Here is an 18,621-nt window from a genome sequence, read left to right on the forward strand (position 1 = left end):
CTCCTTTTGTAGCCCCTGAAGGCATTCTATATATTTTCTGTAAGACCTGTGCATTCATTATACACTTCTCTGTCTCACTGTTTCTTGTGATCTTTTGTTGAACCAAGTCTTGCTATCTAACACTCTGAGACTCCACTAATAAATGTTAATTTAACCCAGTCACAACAATCCCCTTTTTCGTCCTCTTATAGATTAATTTAATCAAATTATAAATCCATTTTACCTCTTTTGCTGGTTTATTAGCTATAATTCATTGTTTTGTCATTTAATGGTTGTTTACATTTATAGTATATTTCTTTATCTTATCACCATCTGCCTTCAAGTGTTACTGTAGCACCTTCTGTCTTTCCCCTTCTGGATTTGTATTATTATTGTCATGCCTTCTATGTTTATGTATATAAAAATACATGTCATGTATATTTACATATACTTTATATATATATATGTATATTTTTAAATCCCACAATACAATATGATTTTAATTTTTAAAAATATTTTATTTATTCATTTATTTGAGAGAGAGAGAGAGAACAAGTGAGAGGAGTGGCAGAGGGAGAGGGAGAAGCAGGCTCTCTGTGGAGCAGTGAGCCCAATGCAGGGCTCAATCCCTCGACCCTGGGATCGAATGACCTGAACCAATGGCAGATGGCAGATGCTTAACCAACTGAGCCACACAGGTGCCCACATTATGATTTTCAAATACAAGTATTTCTCTTTATAATAAAACTTAGGGGCCCCTGGGTGGCTCAGTGGTTGAGCATCTGCCTTTGGCTCAGGTCGTGATCCCAGGGTCCTGGGATTGGGTCTGCAATGGCGCTCCCTGCAAGGAGCCTGCTTCTCCCTCTGCCAATGTCTCTGCCTCTCTTTCTCTGTGTCACTCATGAGTAAATAAATAAAATCTTAAAAAAATAAATTTTAGATAATAAAAAAATCATATATATTTGCCTAGATAGCTTCCATTTCTAATGCTATCATTTCATATTTCCATCCAGTTGTCTTTTCTTCCTCTGACTTAAAGAAAATGGTTTTATTGTCATGATGGTCTGGCAGTGATGTCTGAAAAGTCTTTTTTCACATGTTTTGGAGAGATATTTTTACCAGGTAGATAATTCCAGGTTGGCTACATTTTCTTTCAGTACTTTAAAGATACTACTCTATTGTCTACTCACTTGCACAATTTCTGAGAAGGAATTTATCCTTGTTTTTGTTTTAGTATATAACATGTATTGTATTAAATACGTGATTAAGTTAAATAAGATGTCTTTTGGGGGGGCTACATTAAAGATTTTTCATCACTAGCTTTAAGAAATTTGATTATGTTGTACCTTGGAGTACTTTTCTTGATGTCTCTTGTGTTTGAGATTTATTGAAATTCTTGGACTTTATTGTTTTATTTTTAATTGAAGTACAGTTGACAAAAATGTTACATTAGTTTTAGGTGTACAGCATAGTGATTTGATAACACTATATGTTATGCTATGCTCACCACAAGTGTAGCTCCCTCAGTCACCATACAATGCTATTATAAAACCATTGACAAGATTCCGTGTGCTGTACCTTTCATCCCCATGACTCAAATCATTCCATAATGGAAGAAGCCTTCACCTCCCTCTCCTTTTCACACATTCTGTCCCTCCCTACATTCTCCTCTCGTCTGGCAACCACCAGTTTGTTCTCTGTATTTATGGGTTTGTTTCTGCTTTTGTTTTTTATTAGTTGGGTTTCTGATTTTCATCTATTTATTTTTAAAGATTCTGTTTATTCATTCATGAGAGACAGAGAGAGAGAGAGGCAGAGACATAGGCAGAGGGAGAAGCAGGCTCCAAGTAGGGAGCCCAATCTGGTAGGACTGCCAGATCACGCCCTGAGCTAAAGGCAGATGCCCAACCTCTGAGCCACCCAGGCATCCCAGATTTTCATCAGTTTTGAAAAAAAATATTTCTTGAATTTTTTTCCTGTCCTATTTTCTTCCTATTTGATACCTTCTAACCTTTGGAGACTCCAGCTGCACATATTTGAGACCACTTGAAGTTTTCTCACAGTCCACTCATACTTTCTGCTATTTTATTCTCTTTTGTTCTCTGTGTTTTATTTTGGATAGTTCTTATTGTTATGTCTCAGAGTTCACTAATCTTTTTTTTCTGCATTGTCTAATCTGCTGTTAATTCCATTTAGTGTATATTCGATCTAACACATTGTAGTTTTCATCTTTAGAAGCTCATTTTGGTTCTTTTAAAAATATATATTTCATATCTCTAACTTTTTGAACATATGGAATGCAGTATAATAACTATTTGAATGTACTTGCTTGGTAATTTTAACATTAATATAACTTTTGATTAATTATTTTTTCCTCATAATGAGTTATTGTTTCTTCAATCCTTATAAATTTTTATTGAATAAGAGACTTTGGGACTTTCATCAAGTTGAGTGTTGCATATTTTTATACCTAACATATTTTTCAGCTTTGTTCTGGGATGCGACTAGATTACTTGAAAACAATTTTACCCTTTGAGATTCTGATTTTAAGACTTTTTAAAGGAACTGGAGGTGTCCTAAGTATGTTTCACAGATAAAGAGAGCTAAGTATTCTCCATAATCGAGGCAAGACCTTTTGCACACTCTACTCAATGTTCTGAGAATCATGAGTTATCTGGTCTTTCTAGTGGGAAAAGCACAATTCCTTGTGCCTATGAGCATCAGCCACTGTTCCCTTTAATCCTGTCCCTTGGTTTGGGATGCCTGGGTGGCTCAGCAGTTGAGCGTCTTTCTTTGACTCAGGGCGTGATCCTGGGGTTGCAGGATGGAGTCCCGCATCGGGCTCCCTGTGAGGCGCCTGCTTTTCTCTCTATGTCTATGATTCTGCCTCTCTCCCTGTCTCTCATGAATAAATAAATAAAATCGTTAAAACAAATCCTTTCCCTTGATTTCCCAGCTTCCGTAGACATGCACTGATTCACCGTATGTTAAATACTAAAAGGATATCCTCTACAGACTTCTGGTACTTTCTGTCTATGCTCCCCTATATTCTCTGATAATCTGACCTTCAAGATCTAACTGCCTAGAAAAATCTTGTTTCTCCTGACTCTCAGATCCAACTTTTCAACTCAGGGAATTTTCCTCGGGCTGGATAGGTTACCCCTCTCTGCAAAGTGAACTGATTCACTTGATTCACATCTATTAGAGCACTGTTGTCCACATTAAGCATCTTAAAAACTGTAGTCTCAAAACCTAGTCCAGGGATTGTTGAATTTAAAGTCCTAGTGGAGATGGATATGTAAATCGAGAAGATTCTGAAGCCCACGACAGTGTTCTAATTGGATATGTGGGCTTGAGAGCAACCAACACACAAGTAGAAAATGAAATCACAATGTGTGATTGAATGTACAGTAAGAGAAGAAAGAATAAGCTAGAAATCTGAGATAGTAGTTCTCAAACTTGGCTGTACTTTGTAATCAACTGAAACATTTAAGAAAATATATTGAATTCTGAGTGTCTCCCCAGATATTCTTATTTAATAACTATAGAGTATGACCTGGGTATCATGACACATCTAAAAACTTCACAGGTGATTCAAATATGCAGCAAAATTGACTTCTGCTGCTCTAAAACATATTTCAAAATTTAAGGAAAAATAGAAAGAGATGTGCTCACAAAGGAGACGGGGCAGGAATAGGAAATGTGATAGGAGGAAATCTAAGAGAATGTAGTATTTTTAGCTAACTTTGCCTGTCATAGGCTCCAAATAAATAAATGCTATGTTCCAATTCTGGATTTCACATGTAACTGGATTTAAGAATGTGTTTTTGTTTTTTTTTATTTTATTTATTTATGATAGTCACACAGAGAGAGAGAGAGAGAGGCAGAGACACAGGCAGAGGGAGAAGCAGGCTCCATGCTCCGGGAGCCCGACATGGGACTCGATCCCGGGTCCCCAGGATCGCGCCCTGGGCCAAAGGCAGGCGCCAAACCGCTGCGCCACCCAGGGATCCCTAAAAATGTGTTTTTAACCTAAAGCAACTCACTAAATCAGAACCTCAATACATTTATCTATAAAAAATGGATGATAACCCATTCTATTTCACTTCATCACTATACGGATAATAAAGATATTTGATAGCACCTTGCAAACAATAATGCTACACCATTCCCAAGTGCGGTTTTAAAGTCAAATTCTGTTCCATTCCTGGTTTCGTACTTTTCTGATTTTCATAGGAAAATCAGGTCTGCATTTAGGAAAGTGACTCAGGAAAGAGAAATTCAGGGTGAGTACAAATAACAGATAATTATTTGAGTTTCCTTTCCCTCCTAATAGCATAACTTCATCACCATTTATGACTACTATAACAGTTCTGTTAATCATGTTTCTGATGAAATTGGCAGTTAGTAGCAAGGGAAGACAGTCTTGGCAGAAGGAGTAGGTTCTTCTCTCATTATTGAAGTAGCAACCAAAACTCTGAAAATTTTGTTTGTTGAGTAATGGCGAAAGGAAGCATTATGGTTCATTCCTAGAAGATACTAGATACTGGGAAGAGTATATGCTTTCCATTTCTTCCAGAGAGATTCTTCCTGGTTCAGCCTTGGAGTAGAAGCCTTAAAAAAGACATGCTTAGTAAGCCTCTTGAGGTTCAGATTGGCAAAAAAAAAAAAAAAAATGATAATAATAATAATAATACAATGGAGAATGACCCTGCCCAGAGAAAAGATTAGAACAGTGACTTAGCAGGCTATATACATCTCTAACTTCTGTGACTCCTTTGGAATTGGGAATAGTAAAGTGATCTTGAATGTTCTGATTAGAACATTAGAACATTTCTGATTAGCAAGCAATTAAATCCCAGATGAATCAATAAATGCCTAGCAGTTTATAGGCAGTAAAATAGAGGATTGCATTACCATCTAAATATCAGATACCAAGGAAGAGAAGGCAGTGCAGCTATATAAGTATATTTGGAGAATATATGTAGATTTCCATGCCTTGATCTTCCAATAGAGACTTAAATCCTGAACAGAAGTTAGAAACACACCAGCAGAAACCAAAAAATTGCATCATGCTAAGGCTTAACATGGTGAAAGATACCACATTTTCTTAGGTTGAGAAAAAAGCTTCGATTTAAAAAAGAGGCTGGTTGCACATAAAATAGAGGATCTAAAAGTCAAATATTAAAAAAAGCAAGATATTTAGTCATTTGGAAAGTATGTGATTCAATTTATAATTCACATACTTGGAAAGTATATGATTGAAGTATATCGATTTAATAAAGCAAATTTATTTGTTCACTAATCCATCAATAATGTGTTATTAGGTCTCTCTTTTTTATGGTATATGTGAAGGTTAATTAAGCTTGACCCTACCTTCTAAGAACTTGCTTTCCTATAGGATAGAAACAAAACATTTATTTAATTTTAAAATATAAGATAGAAAATTATATAGATCATCTGATATATGAATAAAATTATAGAGGTGGGAGATGATATTTATAAACCATGTATCCATTCATATTCATTCATATCTAGAATATATAAAGAACTCTCAAACTCAGCAGAAAAAAAAACAGTCAAAACAGAAATTGGGCAAAAGTTATGAACAGATATTTCAGTGAAGAGGATGTACAGTAGTAAATAAGAAAGATGTTCCACATTATTAGTCATTAGGGAAATGCAAATTAAAACCACTATGTGATATTACTTGCTTCCCATCAGAATGGCTAAAATAAAAATAACAATAACACTAAATACTAGGAAAGATGCAGGAAAACTAGATCACTCATGCATTACTGGTTAGAACGTAAAATGGTACAGCCCTCTAAGAAACAGTTTGTCAGTATCTTACAAAACTAAAACTTATCGTATGATCCAGCAATTACACTCTTGTGCACATCTATTCTGGAGGAATAAAAATGTATGTTCACACAAAAACCAATACACAAATGTCCATACCATCCTTCTTTGTAATAACCTTAAGCTGGAAATAACATAAATATTATTCAGTTCACAAATGGTCAAACAAAATGTAATAAATCCATATCATACAATACAGTATTTACTAATAAGAGTCAACTATTGCTAACATAATAACTAGAAATCTTTAAAGAATTAAACTGAATGAAAAAAGCCAATGTCAAAAGGTTACATACAATATTTTTCCATCTATGTAATATTAATTAAATAACAAAATTATTCACAGAGTGAATAGATTAGTGGCTGCCAGGTGTTAGGGATGAATAGGGGGAGAAACTGTAGATAGAAAGAGGTAACATGAGGGAACCTCATAATTGGTGATGAAACAGTTCTGTAACTTAATTGTGATGATGGATACATAAATCTGCATGTGTCATAAAATAGTGTGAAACTTTACACACATCTATACAATAAACAAATGGGTGAGTGTACAGCTGTTGAGATCTGCATAAACTCTGCAGATTATACATTTTGGGTTTTTATATTATACTATAGTTTTTGCAAGATGTTATCATTTGGGGATAAACTAGATAAAAGGAATTTGAGGCTTTCCTCTATAGTTTTTGTTTTGTTTTGCTTTAAGGTGTTTTTTTTTTTTTTTTTTCATTGTTAGTACTTCCTGTGAATCTCTATTTAAAAAAAAATAAATGATATGAGTATTCAGATTAAAGAAACTAGAGGTAATTTCATGAAAAAGAAAAAGGAATATAACTTACAAAATAAAGATTTGGCTTGTTCAAAGTTTAGAGGGCTCCACATTTAAGAGAAGGACTTTAATAAAGACTATATAGATGGAAGTGTTTAGAACACAGAGGTTACATGAAGTAATTCTGTTGGAACAAGCTTAGAGTCAATGAAGTAGTGACAAATAAGTTTTGGAATCTACGTTGGGCTTAGATGTTACAGAGCACTTCAAATGTTAGGATAAGGAGTCTGATACCATTAAGTTTAAAGCTGATGGTCATGGAAGGTTTGTGAGATGTTAAGTAAAATGATTAAAGCTATGCTAAGTGGATTCAAGATAAAGTAAATATAGGGGGAATTGTGTGAAGGCTATCTCAATAGCACAGATGATAAATAATGAGTTTATGCTAAATCAAAATAGATTTGGTGAAAATGAAATCTATCATTTAAAAGAATTGATTGGCTGTAGGATGAATGAAGAAAGGGATTGAATTTGTGACTCTTAAGATGTGTCTGTAAGGAGATAAAGACATTGATGAGCATAAAATTTCATCTGTACTATAAACCTAACTTGCATTTAATCTCCCAGAAATGGTTTTATGAGATTCATATCATCTCACATTTTAGGGGAGCATCTACTGAACCAACCTCTATGAGTTAAGGTCAGTATGATCTTGAATGAAAGTGTTATTATTTCATAGAAGAAAAGACAAGGAAATAAAGATTAGATACATTTTTTTTTAGAATATGCTGTATAAATATATCATAAAACAATGAATATTTCACTTACTTTATGTATTTGTCTGTATTCTTTTAGAGTGTATTAGAATTTCTTTGTGGGACCTCTGGGTGGCTCAGTGGTTGAGCATCTGCCTTCAGCTCAGGGCATGATCCTGGAGTCCCAGGATCAAGTCCCACATCAGGCTCCCTGCATGGAGCCTGCTTCTTCCTCTGCCTCTCTTTCTTTGGGTGTGTCTCTCATGAATAAATAAATAACATTTTTTTTAAAAAAGAATTTCTTTGTTAATGTTATAAACTTGTAATAAATATGTATATATTGTTGTTATATTTAAATATTACATTGATAGCCTTTGAAATTAATTAGTCTGGATACCATCAAAACATGTCCTCTAAAATGCCACTTATGTCCCTTTGTTGGAGGTAGAGAAAGAGGAATAGTGTAATTTTTGAGAAACAAGTAATTTTATTCACTTTTTGGTTTTTTAGATAACACAATCTACTTTCAGAATATTATGTACAATAAATGCTAGTAAACCATTTGAAGAATATTCTAGCTTCCTCCATAGCTCCTAAACAAGGACTGACTGAACCATTAAACTCAAACTATTTCCTTCTCCTTATTGTAAGTCAATATTGGATGTTAACAGTATATGTCACATATTTTTTACCTTTATTATATTTAGGATAATTCATTCTTTTTCCCAAAATCTTAATCTACATGCAGGCTTCTGCAGACCACTGAAAATAATCTGTCTATCCTGAAGCAACTACTTTAGGAGAAATTATAACAATCAAAGCATATGTATCTGTCTTCCCCTTTAGGAAGCTGAATTTCCCACCTCAAAATATCCCTCTTTGACATAAAGATTGTTTTGAGCTGTTTTTAAGAAATAGCAGCCACAGAAAAAGTTCTGAAAATGAGTAGAAGTTACCCTTTTGCAAGAGACATTTACATTTATAAGGGAAGTTTCCATTTGTAAGGGCATCTCCCTCTCTATATCAGGAAGAAAAGAATTACCAAATCTCTACAAATTCTTATCAGTGGAGAAAGCAATTTAATTTGTGTAAAAATCATACTGTGGTTTGTCTGATAACCTTCCACAAATGGCTCTCCTGCCCTCTAACATGTTTCTTTTGTCTTAAACCAGAGATAGCATTTAAAGTGATGGCTTGGGGGAATGCCTGGGTGGCTCAGTTGGTTATGCTTCTGACTCTTGATTTTGGCTCAGGCCATGGACCCAGGGTTGTGCGATAGAGCCCTGGGTCAGGCTCCATGCTTATCATGGAGTCTGCTTGTCCCTTTCCCTCTGCTCCTCCCCTCTGCTCGCTCTCTCTCTCTCTCTCTTTCAAATAATGAATAGAATCTTAAAAAAAAATAATAAAGTGATAGCTTGGGCCATTTTCAGGGAGATATACATGCTATGAGATTTCTCTTTGTTTTTCTCCTGTTAATCTGCCCTTTTGTACAGGGCAGGGTGGGTGGAATGCAGGTGTGGGGGAGTCTCAGCCAAGGACTGAGAAGAATAGAGGAAAATTATTGTTCCGCTCCCACAAATCAAAACTGAGATTTTCCCCCATTTCACACCTAACAGGAAAAATGCCATTGATTGATGCAGGAAGGAAAATCCTTAAAAAGTTGTCAGCCTATGTTCTGATCATTTTAATTCTCATTGGTACTAAACTATACAAGCCTAAAAAGAACAAGTTAAATTTTCTAATATTTCCCCTTTTTAGGTTTATTAATAAATAGATAAACTAGCTAGACAGAGTAGTAGCAAAATACTACTTAGCAATGTAAGAACACACAAAAAAATTCAGAATGTCACCAAAAGAAAAACATTTATAAGCATCTTATTGCATATAAATTTACTTTTTAAAAAGATTTAATTTATTTATTAATGAGAGACACAGAGAGAGAGGCAAAGACATAGAGGGAGAAGCAGGCTCCATGCAGGGAGCCTGATATGGGACTCGATCCCAGGACCCCGAGATCATGCCCAAGGCTGAAAGAGGGTGCTCAACCAGTTAAGCCACCCAAGCATCCCATTATTGCATATAAATTTAAAAACATGCTTTTGAGGACCTAGATTTGAATTAAGAAAATTTGCCACTACTTTTTTATTTGTAAAAGTAGTGATATTTCAGACACATACTTCAAAAGCAGTTTGTATAAATGCAATCCATGCCAAGAAGTTTTATACATGAAGACAGAAAGTTTAGTATAATAGAATTAAAGGAAAGAAATAAAACAGCTGAGAAAATTAAATTAGAACTTACGGGTTGAATATAATGAGTAGTCAGGTAAGTAGTAGGGACCTAGAAATGCAAAATATACAGAATGACTTGAGATTAAAGCATGGATCCAGAAAAAATTTCTCTAGACATAGGCCCAACCATGATGTTCTGGATGTTTGAGTGTGATATTTACATGGATGTTTGTTTCAATACTGCTTCTTCAAGTCACAACACTTACACTTTCATTAAAATTAATAATCTAAAATATAATCAGGCAAAAGTAATTAGAGCATTGAAATGAATATCCAGATAACTCATATTTCTTCAACTAAAAAAATGACATTACTTCTATTTTTTTCAGTATTTTGGGGTAATTATATGAAATAACTTTACAGATGCTTTAAATTATTTTTCTCCTAAAGCAGATATCAACACAAAGACTTGGGTACAAGTAGTCTATCTACAATGTAATCCAAGGAGGTACAAGTGAGAGAATAATAAAGTTAGACAAGGAATGGAGAGAAGCCAAGAACATATATAAATGAACAGATTATCTTTGTAAGCAACAGACCTCAAACACATTGGGAGTCTATAAGAGACTATGTGGAACACACTTCTCTGAATTATTTCACAAGAAGATGAGTATACTAGTGTTGGGAAGAAGAATTTTATTTACCTTTCAAAGTCCTTCTAGCTAGACTAAGAATCAAATTAACCTGAGACAGATTAATAGGAGAAAATAAAATTTAATAGCATATGTACAGGGAATCCACACAGACATGAAAATTCAAAAGACATTCAGGCTAAAATGATCTTATATGATCTAAGGAGAGGGGTGGAGTCTGAGGATACAAAAGGGAGAAAGACCATTAGCAAGAAGGTAAAAGAAGATGTTTGGAAAACAAAGCTTTCTCTATTATGTAAGTAAGTTTCTTAAGTACAGAGGAATCTCTGTAAATACTCTCTGATTCAAGGAGGCAATTGAAGGGTAGGTAAAGAGCTTCTTTTGAATCTGCAGTGGTGTGATTGCTTTTAACTCAAAATGATGTTCAAGTCAAAATGACCTATCTTGGGTGGCTTGCCCTTGGCCCGGTAGAGTAGTGAGGGTTGCCCTTGGGCCATTCACTCCTTCACTTTTTAGATTCCACTTGGTCACAGCAAACAATCTCCTGCAGTACAGAAGGAAGCCTTCCCCCAACTTCCTTAGAAGTGGAATAATTTGAGCATTTGAATACGAAGCTATTAGCATGCACAAACTGTACCTCCACAACTGTCACAACTTCAGGTAACTTATGTGGGCAAAAGGATATAAGGCAAGGCATCGACAGTATATGCTACAATTGATGATTCCACATTGAAAATCTAATGTAGAGTAACCAAGTGTTGATAATAGTATATTTACCTTCTTAGTATAAACTCTTCAATTTAATCATGTCATCTGTAAAATCTGTGATAAATTGATAAATGCATGGATTTTTTTGAAGATCATTGTTTAGACAAAAAGATTATAAGAATCTGGCCGCATATTCAATATTAGCGTGTGAGATTAGGGTGTGAAGAACTTATAAATTTTCTCTAGAAAGGTAAAAAAGAAATACAATAAAAGTGGGTGTTTTTTTTTTTCCTTTTTAATCCTTTTGGTGTCATAAATGTCTAGCACATCATTTGCCAGGAATCAACTTTTTGCTAGAAAAATCTGACTACTTTTACTGTTGTTAAAAACCAACCTCTGTGCTCTGGAGCAGAAATATGTAATGTGAAAACAAGTTTAGGTGTAAAGGGAAACAATAGCTTTTTTGCTTTGCCAGGCAAAGGAGGCCAGAGGAGGAGGCTGGAAATTTTAGGGGGAAATACAGGATCTAGATGGTTTCACCAGGAATTGTGTACATTTTGCCACCTACTTTCCTCACATTTTTAGGATGGTACCGGGTTCCTGAAACAAAAGACTTAACAAAGAAGGAGGGGAGGCTTGCAGCAGAAAGGAAAAAGGTTACTTAGTTTAAAATCAAGCCTCACTTTTGATTTTTGTTTAACTTAATGCTTTTAAGCAGTGTTTCATTATCAAAGAAATAATATACCCAATGTACTGAATTTTTTAAACTTTAATGGGAAAAAAAAACTTAAATTTATGTTTTATTACAAAAAACTGGTCAGAATTCTATCAGAAATAGAAATCAATATAATGTTTTGCACTATTGCAAGAAGACATATAGGAGCAAAGTGTAAAACAGATACACCTGTTATTTAGCTTAAAATTCAAAAATACACTGTAGGGGCAGAAAAGTTTCCCACTCTTCCCTTCTAGATTCCTTGGCTGGAGAGTTCCAGGAAAAACAGAGTAAACAAGGGTAAAGTGGTAATGTAGATTTAAATTGTTGTCTTCTTCACTGATTAGAGTTTCTGGAGATTGAATCATTCCCTCTATTTCCTGAACACAGCTAGGGAGGCACCACTACAAGTGAAAATTTCCCTTATAAATGTAAATGTCTTTTACAAAAGAGATACTTCTACTCAGTTTTCAAAGCTTCCTGAGGGTCTGCCACCTCTTAAAAATAATAAGTTTAAAATAATCCTCATGCCAAAGAGACATATTTTGCCGTGAATTCGGCTCCTCTTCAGTACTTTGTACTTAAAATGAGAGAATGTCTGTGTTCACAAGATTGCCAGGTACTCTTTAAACTATGGGATTATTCTTCTTCAAATTCAATAAGAGCAGAATGTTCATCAAGGCAAGTAGGAAACTTCATGCACAATTTTCAGTCATTTTAAAATGGAAATTGTGTATTAACTCCCCAAGTTCTCAATAAACACATTTCTTAAGAAGATACTTTAATGTATTTGTTTTCGAAGTTTGATATTTCTTCTATCAAAATGGCTTTGCCACTGAGTTGTTTTTATTCAGTTCTGAAGAAGTGAAGCATAGCCATTTTATTCTCATTTTAAACAAATGTTTTTTAAAAATACATCAAAAAGGCAAATGCCACTAATGAATAACATTAGAATTTCAAAAATCCAATAAAATGTAATAACATGTTGCTTTCAAGGACAAGAATATACATGTTTATCTACATTTGTATCTCTGTATCTTTATGTATCCCTTAGAATTCACACATTCATCTTTCTGCAATAACAAAATGAGAGTTTGGCAAAAGAGAATAGATATAAAAAAGTAAATAATCAAAAACAGGCTAAGACATTTTTTTTCTTCCCAAAACAAAGAGGTACAAATTGCCTGATTTAAAAGATCACTGATTGCCAATATAATGGTGGGAATGAAAAATGGCACTGCCACATTAAAAAACAGAATGACAGCATTTTTTAACGTTAAACATCCATCTACTCCTAGGTATTTAGTTAAGAGAAAGAGAAATGTATGTCTACACAAAGATGGTATGTAAATGTTCATGGCAACTTTATTCAAAATAACCAAGAACTAGAAACCACTCAAATGCACATCAACTTGTGAATGTATAAGCAAATCTTATATATTCATATAATGAAATACTACTCATCAGCAAGGAATAAACTATTGATAAAACATCAAATTGGATGAATCTCAAGAACAATATACTAAGTTGAAGAACCCAGACACAAAAAACTGTGTGCTTATATGAAATTTTAGGAAAGTCAAAACTATGGTAACAGATGGGGTGAATGAAAAGGTAGTTACATGATTTTATATATTTTCCAATTTTGTATTGGAACTATTATGCACTTATAGTTTAAGAATTTACTGAGTATATATTTCATCTCAAAGAAGTAACTGTGCACCAGGGGATATCACTGTGCAATATTAGAGCTCTAGGGACAAGAAGAATACTATAGGGCTTCTGAAAACAAAAAACAAAACAAACAGAGACAAAAAGGATTGGTTAAACTGAAATTTATAATTTTATGCAGGAATAGTTTTCTTACATCAAATTTTGTAATTAAATGATTTACCAATAAGAAAGGTAGAATAAAATTGTTTTCTGACTTGTAAACAGCAATAAAACCCCACATCAAATCAATATCTCCCATGCACCTTTTCCAAAAAAGATTCTTGGTGATGTGCTATAATAAGTGCATAAACCAAGAACATATTTAAATAGCTGATGCAGGAAAGAAGGTATCAAATATTTGGAGATAGGTGAAGGACTTCCCAAGATCATTTATCAAGGAATTCCAGTCATGACAGTTTGGTAATGGGCCTAGGGAGTAGCAAGTTCCAAATGGTGCAGGAGAAACTCAGGTTCTGATATGATATTAATTAGAATTTGTTCAAGGAAGTAGAAAGCATTCTGTGTAATCCACATCAGAAGGATTTGAATAGACAAACTTGGAGGTTATCATGTCTGTCTGGAGACATTAAGGAGTGAATGGAATACCACCAAAGGACTCAACCTGAAGCACTAAGGCAGATGGTTCTAAAAAACTACTTAAGCAGGAAGCCACTAGTATTCTCAGTTTAAGGAAGTTCTTGCAATTTCAACTTTGATACAATGAAGCTGGTTCTATGAACACCATAGTCCTTCCCACATAGGCTCAAGCATCTGGTTATAACAACTCCTTGATTAATGTCCCTTTCTTTTCTTCTGCCTTTGGAGTCTTACATGACTGCTTATTGACCCATTCTAACCTGGAACCATATGAATAAAAAGATATTGAGAAAAGTAGCTCCTAACTTACCTTCTGAATTATGGAATAGAATTTTGAGGCATTGATGGTGATACAAAATTTTCAGAAATGATTATCTTCAAAGAAAAAAGAATTGACATGGAAAAATTTTCTGTTATGTTGAAACAGAGTTAGAAGATACATTTGAAAATTGATCTCGTTCAATGAATAGAAAACAAATGAAAATAAATTAATGATTAACTCCAAGGAAAGCAGAACTTGTTTAAGAAGTTTAAGAGAATAATTATAGTGTACTTTAAGGCATAGCTTAATTTAATGTCACTATACAATATAAGCATTAAATTAAGACAAACAAAAATTTATTTTAACTATGTGAACAATAGAGGGTAGAATATTAATTCTATGTTGGTTGAGAGTGGCAGCAAGATGATATCCAAATTCTCATCTTCCATAATAAACACTAATAAAGTATGTCTAACATTGGAAAGAAAGTAATAAAAAATAGCAACACAACAGCAGTTTCTCTAACACTTAGTGATCAACAGACATGCCATCTCCAATATGATATGGATCTCATTCTTTGGGTATACTCCTTTGGTTACTTCATGAAGTGTTCCCTATATTATTTGTATGTTACTTATGATTCACGTTGCCAATCCTTCATTACTCTAATCTCAGTTATAGTTATTAATTCTCCATATTGCATTCCCTTTTACATGTTTAAATTACTCTGTGGTTTCTGTCTCTTTATTAGACCTTTACTGATGCATTCATTAAAATTAACTTCTTCACAAGAGTATTACTCACAAGAGTATTAAGTGTAATGCCATTTTGAATAAAAATGAAATGCAATAAAACTCAAATGGTATGATGTTTTCCTGAAATACAAGAATTTAAGCAAGAATAATCCATGTTTTAAAAGAATATTCTTTATTTCAAAGATATTTGAGAAGGATATGTTGGGATAAAAGGGCACATTAACATAATTATCTGTTACTATTGTAGTATTGTCCAGTGTTGCAAAATGAGACATAAATAGGCATCATCTTGCTCAGTAAAAGGAAAATAATAATAAGAATAATAAAATTATTATTATTATTTTTATAATAAAATTATCATTTTATTAAAATATTATTATTATTATTATTATTATTCTCTGGAGTCCTTTATCAAAAAGTGGACCAGTATAATGACTGATACTATGCTGTGTAGGTTTGTCCTTATTATAGGCTACAAACCTTATTATAGGTTTGTAGCCTATAATAGTTTTGAAAAACAACGAGTACATAGTTAAGCTCTATTTGAACTATATTGTTAAAAATTTTTCTATCATACTCTTACTTTGAACCTTTTACTTCTTAAAGGTAATAAGCTTTTTACTCTTCCATGGTATATTCAAAGACTCATTCAGTTGATTGAATGAGCTAATTGCTTTTCTTCTTGTCTTTGGCAATTTAAATGGTGGTCTCACCTTCATGGGTTCTTACACTTCTTAAGGAGGAGAAGGAAAACAAGAAAGCACCATAATTCATTTTCTTATTATTCCAATGCTCACCCCTTTATGTCATAATATCATGTATGTATTCGTTTATTGAATACATCTATTATGGGCTAAATTATGTTCTCCTATAATTTTTATGTTCAAGTCCTAATCCCCAGTATCTCAGATATGACAGTGTTTGTATGTAGAACCTGTAAAGAAGTAATAATTAGGGTAAAATGGGGTCATGTGTGTGGGCCCTGATTCACTTGACTAATATCTTCATAGGATAAAGAGATTAGGATACAGACACATACATACACATATGTGGGAAGAACATGTGAAGACACAGTGAAGTGGTAGACATTTGTAGTTCAAGGAGAGTGGTCTTATAAGAAACCAAACCTGTCAACACCTTGATTGTAGACTTTTAGCCTCCAGAACTTTAAGAAAATAAGTTTCTGTTGTTTAAGCCACTCAGTCTGTGGTATTTTATTATGGTGGTCCTAGGAAATTACTATAATACCTATATGCCAAATGTCATGCCAGACACAAAAATGCAAACAAGAATAAGATGTCTTCAACTTTTAGAAACTTATTTTATGGGAGAGAGAAATATCAAGTACATAATTCCAGAATAATGTTAAAATAGCTATATTTTATGGAGAAATCACTGTGGTTATATTGGATAAATTTTAAGACATGATTATTGAGACAGTTACACATAAAAAATTCTGGAAAATAATTCTGACAGTGACTACTTAAATAAACCAGAAAAAACATACACAAAAATCCAGACAGTAGTTATCATATGATCTGAATTTACTGAAAACATGCTTTAAGACTTTATAAGTAGAAAAAGAGCTCCTATTATCTGGTTTGCTGAGTAGATCATGCTCTAATATCCTTGTTGAGAAGTAATGTAAAGACAAATTAAATATTAAATTTCAGTTGTTTGTAAAATACGTTTTTACAGAATTACTATATACAAATGCACAAATCATAATTCTCTAGTTTGACTGATAACTACAAAATGGGCACATATGTAACAATATCGTGTATATATTCATTAATTGAATACATCTATTATGGTCTAAATTATACTCTCCAAAAGGAACCATAATTATGGCTTCATAATATTAGTTTCATATTTGAATTTTTTTAAATATAATTGTAGTATATATTCTTTTGTGTCTGGTGTCTTTTGCTTAGCAAAATATCTATGAGATCCAGCTATATCATTGCATATATAGTAGTTCTTTGGATTCCTCATTGGTTCATAGCAGCAATTCTCAAAATGTGCTCCAGGGATACCTCAGATCCCCAGTATGCTTTTAGGGGATCAGAAGGTCCAAATTATTTTCATAATACTACCAAGACATTATTTGTCTTTCCAAGACATTATTTGTCTTTTTACTTAGTTTACAATTACACTATCAATGCAAAAGCAATGATAGGTAAAACTGGTGGCATCAGGTTAGCAGCACCAAACTAGCAATTGTCAATGTATTCTTCAAAGTCATACTTAGAAAGAAAAAAAAAAAGAGTCATACTTAGAGGGAAAACATTTGCAAATTTCACTTATGAGGCCCCTCATAAATCTGCAAAAACATGAATTTCATAAAATTTTGACATTTGATTACGTGTCTTACATCATGTGTGACAAAGTAAGCATGCATAAAGCAGTTTGCTTCATATCAACATATGGTTGTTGTCTTGAGGAAAAACACTTATGCAACTGTATTGTTATGAACATTCATTTGACATTGTTGATCCTCTGAGAGGGTCTTGAAAAATCACAAAATTTTCCCAGACTGATTTCAAGATACATAGTCTTTAGAGTAATTCCTAAAGACAAACAAGCCAATAGGTAATGGTAATAGCCAGTAGGGCAAATAAAAGGATTTTTAAAATAATCTCTTGGAAGCCCAGAAAAGGCAACAACAAGAAGAAAAACAAATCAAAGAATACATAGAATAAAAATAGTAAAAAACAAGGTGATAGATTTAAATCTAGCGTAAATAGAAAGTAAATTAATTGTAGTGCTAAAAAAAAACCTCCAAATAAAAGGCAAAGATGGATACATTGAACAGAGAATGATAGTAAACTATCTACTGAATTTAAGAAAGTCACCTTAATTATAAACAGGTCAAAAGTTAAAGGAGCAATTTTACTGCAATAAAACACACACATACACATTAAAGGATAGAAAAAACATACCTTACAATCATTATTAAAAAAAAAACTGATTTAGCTATATTGATACCAAACAAAATAAACTTCAAAATAAAATATGTTAAATGGAAAAAGATGGGAAATTTTTTCAGTGACAAATAAATTATTCATCAAGGTGACAATAATCTTAAAAATGTGTGTGTCTAATAATAGAGCTTTGAAGTACATGTAGCAAAACCTGAAAACCTGAAAATTGAAAGCAGAAAGAGATAAATCCACAATTTAAGACTAAGCTTCAAAGAAACGTGTTAGTTATTTAGAGAACATTTATAGAGAAACCAAATATGGATATAAAATATGTATTGTATTATCAACCAGTTTTCCTAATTGACATTTATAGAACATTCTACCCCCAGATAGAAGAGTATACATTTTTTTTCAAATGCAAATAGAATATTTACCAACATATACACTATGTTTGGTTTAATTAATTTATAAGGAGAGAAATCATCTAGAGTATATTCTCTGACCACAGTGGAATAAAGTTAGAAATCAGTAAGTTAGACATTGATAAAATCTCCTAAATTTAAAAACATACTTCTAGGAGAGACTTCCGCTTTTGGGAAGGTGGTGTAAATATTCCACTCTTCCCATCAAGTACAACTAAAACCTGATACATCACATATAAAATAAACATAAGGTGGTGAAAGGTGAAAAAGAAGAAAGCA

This window comes from Canis aureus, chromosome 9 (assembly GCF_053574225.1).
Source record: "Canis aureus isolate CA01 chromosome 9, VMU_Caureus_v.1.0, whole genome shotgun sequence".
Classification (NCBI taxonomy): Eukaryota; Metazoa; Chordata; class Mammalia; order Carnivora; family Canidae; genus Canis; species Canis aureus.